Raw genomic sequence first — 4,279 nt, forward strand, 5'->3', positions numbered from 1 at the left:
CATATACTCTGATCATTATTTATGCGTATAAAAATTTATTAAAATAAGTAATTTGCTTTTATAAATGGAGGAAAAAAAATAATATAATGGTAACGATAATTTCTAAAAATGTCTTCGTCGCCATTAATTTAATTTAATAAAGACGTGAATTGTTCTTAAAATCATTTTTTTTTTAATCTTTAATACAGTTTTACAAGACGTAATTTCGAAACTGGTAAATAACATTCCGGTTAAACAATACGTTAATTAAGAAACACGACCGAACGCGATAAAAAAGAAATTTGGTATTTATGTTATGTGTCTTGCGTCAATTAATTGCAATATGAAACATCCACGATATGAATTATAATTTTTAAAAAAAGTAATGATAATCAAATAGAAATGAATCGTCAATGGTTAACGATTGTTTGCCGTAGTTGAGTCATCGAATTTTTTTCAATTTACGTAAGATCAAAATAGCGACCTTGCGTAATTAAAACGTATTAGTTTTTTTTCAACTTGAATCGCATATAATATCATATACAATAAGCAGCGTATTTTACAATTCAAGTTTAATGTAGTTAAACATGAAATAAATATCTATATTTAAATACAGTAGAGCCTCGATTATCCGACCTCTCGGTTAACCGACCGTCCTAGTCGGCAAATTTCAAACGTCCGCTAGTGATGTGGCGCTACAATATTTGGCTATGTCTTGGCTACTTTAATATTATTTTACGTGTTTTAGCTGGCAACACTCATTAGACCATGAAAGGGACCTAGTATTTAAACGAGGCTTAATTTTCTAATTTTTAACGATACAATAGCGACGATTATTATTTTAAAAGATTTTTGTTAAGCTTAACATGGATAAAAATTCAACGCGAAGTAGGTTAATAGCGATATACTAATATATCAATATACTAATTACATGGGATATAATAATATACTACAGTAATAATGGATTTTTTCATACTTTTCGGTTATCCGAGTTTTCAATTATCCGACCAACCCCAGTCCCCAATTGAGTCGGATAATCGTGGCTCTACTGTAATACAGTAGTGTCAGGCCGGATGACCGAGCGGTCAAAGTAGTAACTTATCTCTATCGGGTTCTCGGGTCGAATCCAAACGTGGTCGATAAATCCCCAGGAATTTTTCGGGGGGATGGTCCGTCCGGATATGTCGGGCCCCGTCCCTTTCCACACGGCTGCCCCATTGTAGGCGTTGGCCGAATCCATAATGCTCTTGCTAAAAGAGGCCCTCTTAGTGCCTGCAGATTTTGTGGTTCTAAAATTAAATTTGTCAGTTAATACATCTAGTTTTTTTAATTCTTTGTTGTTGGTATCTTATATTGTATGATTAATTTTGCTAAGTTGTATTAATAAATAGAGTGATTTGTTGTTGTATGTACTGTAGTTAAATTTTTTTAATCAAAAATCCAGTAATCCGACACTCGCCGGTCTGTTTAATGTCGGATTATAGAAATTCTACTATATTTCATTACGTGACAATTTATCCCTGCAAGTGTATTAGAGCCTATATGCGATAATATAGGCCTACTAATCGTGTAAGTTACACTCCAATTTGTACAGTACTACTTAAATAATGATTATGTACAGATACCGTTTCTAAACAGAAACAATATTTGTACATAATGAGTAACTGGGAATCCTAATTGTTCAGGATTTGGATTTGACAATTTGATTGTTTAGATGGCGAAAGCATTAATTAATCTGTTCTTCGGTACTCAGTCATTCCTATTGTAGGCCTATCTAAATTAGTACACAATGTACATAAAAAAAAGACACGGTCTTCTTTATCGCCTGAAGAAAAAAACATGATAGGTACAGTCAGAGCAATATGGCGGGTAATTCAAACTCTCCCATAAAAATGCCTAAACTACTCGACTTTGATATGGGCGATTGGGGCCTTTTTTGGATATTTGAAGAAACACATCTGGAAGAGATTTTCATCAGATGATATTGCTAGTGTGTTGGGACTGGAACGGATCGAATGACGGATCCCATGGAGATGCCATCTTTATGACGCTAATATTTTATTTAGACCAATGAGCCTAGACATAATATCAATGTATCCTTCAATCAATAAAGAAATGATAGTGCAAAATTTACGTGAGTACAAAGTTCCTAATTATTTAATAGACCTAATTGAGTTTACGTTAGATAAAAATTATTTTACAGCTAATGAAAAATATTATCGTCAAAAAGATGGCATCTCCGTGGGATCCGTTTTGGTCCAAAACTAGCGGAAATATTTATGATAGTGCTAGGATGTAGGCTCTTTTGTAAGTTTTTAAACTCAAAACAAATTTTTTTATTATTCATCATTATTTTCCTTCTTCCTCCAGTTTCGTTTTTTTTTATGTCGAAACTAGACCTTTTGACCCATCAATATTCTGCGTCACTTCGGAAAGTGACCTTTTAAGTTATCAAAGACGTCCAGGAAGACAGAAAAGTTATCCCCTCGCGACGGGATTATTCATTTTCACCTTCGTTTCGATGTACAAATAACTATCCAATTAATAAGAACCTCAACTTGTTACGCGATAGAGGGTAACAAAAGGGTCACCGACAAGGTTAAACCAAGTAAACAATCATCACTCAGGTTGCACCATATACTCTGATCTTAGTCACCTTTGGCAATTAATTTAGCGAGTTTGACAGCTGTTGTCAAATTTATTATGGGAAAGTGTCACAATAACGGATAGAAAAAGGTAATAAATCTAAAGAACGATTCGACTAAGTAATACAGTCGACCCCCCATAACACTGTTGATTATTCCATTTTATATGAATTCCATGTTGTACGAGTCAGATTTTACAAATACGTGTATCGGGCTGTGGACGGCTCACGTATTTGTAAAATCTAAGCGACTCGTACAACATGGAATTCATATAAAACGGAATTATCAACAGTGTTATAGAGGGGTCGACTATAACACTGGGGAGTGCGTGGGTAAGTCGACAGGTTTTCTCGGATAGACAGGAGACAGGTTTAACAAATAACTAAAGTTAATTTACAGGATTATACATAAGAAAGTTACAGATTTAATGCTTAAATGTGGATAACACAAATATATCTATAATCGCTCTAACTATTCACTAATGCCGCGTGAGAGAGTTTACAAAGACTCTAGAGTGAGAGAGTTATATTTTCGGTCAGGTATACGTTATGTTGGAGGACGGTATGCGACGATCATTCTGGACTATGGAAGCTGGCTGTCAATGACTTATCTTTCTTCCTTCCTACCTCGTAGATGTGTAAAATTCGACATCCGATCTATTTCTGTTATAACTTGCGATAAATTATTTTTTTCATCCTCTAATGTAAAAATATGTTAAACTCAAAAATTTACGCCCTCAAAACCCTCGGGCTCACACAATGTACACGCAGAGTCCCGAAATTTTACATTAGACAGACAAAACGGAAGTTGAAAATCAGACTTGCAGAACATCTTACGTTTAAAGATCAATACTTCTCCGGTATTTTTACATTGTAATAGTAATAATTGTTAAATTAATGTTAATGAAGTAAAAATAATGCATATAAAAATAAATACTGTAAAAAGAAAAGTTAAAGAACATTTTGCAATCGTTACGCAAGATAATTCTGTTAATTTAAATAATGGTGTAGTGCTGGGTAAATCTTGTCGAATATAAAAACTGTAACCACGATGTAAGAGATTGTAATGGATAGTGCTTAGTAATGGATTTATCTTAAAAAAAACAATAAAACTAAAAATTTAAAATTATTGGTTTCGTTTTTTCCCTTCGTTTTTATAAAGTATATACGAACTTTCTATGCAAACCACAAGTCAGTTTATTTCAATTTAAAAATTTTCCGCTGAAAGGAGTTAGATAGATGACCGGCATAACTTTATTGCGAAGAAGAAAAGTATGATGTACAGGTGCAAATGATTGTTAATTTGAGACCGAGAGCATATAGTGTATTTTAAATTAACATAGAAGAAACTACGTGTTCGGTCCTAAGGTCAGAGTTCACTTCTTAGAATGACTGTGGGTGGTACTCTTCCCTACCTGACTTCGGTGGGGTGAGGTGGCTGTTTTGCCTGTTTATAGAAGAGGGTCGCCATTTTGGATTTTATTTTGACTCGGTTCTCGATCCCCTGACTATCTACGAGTCTGGATTTTTTATGCGCAAATGATTTGGGCATCTAATACTCTGTGCCAAATATCAACTCTCGACATGTACTCCTTCATACCTCTATGCTAGTAAGAACACCAGGCAGTACGATTTTATAAACAAGACATAGTCTTG

This window comes from Centruroides sculpturatus, unplaced genomic scaffold, assembly GCF_000671375.1.
Source record: "Centruroides sculpturatus isolate CEXI.00-Female unplaced genomic scaffold, Cexi_2.0 scaffold886, whole genome shotgun sequence".
NCBI lineage: Eukaryota > Metazoa > Arthropoda > Arachnida > Scorpiones > Buthidae > Centruroides > Centruroides sculpturatus.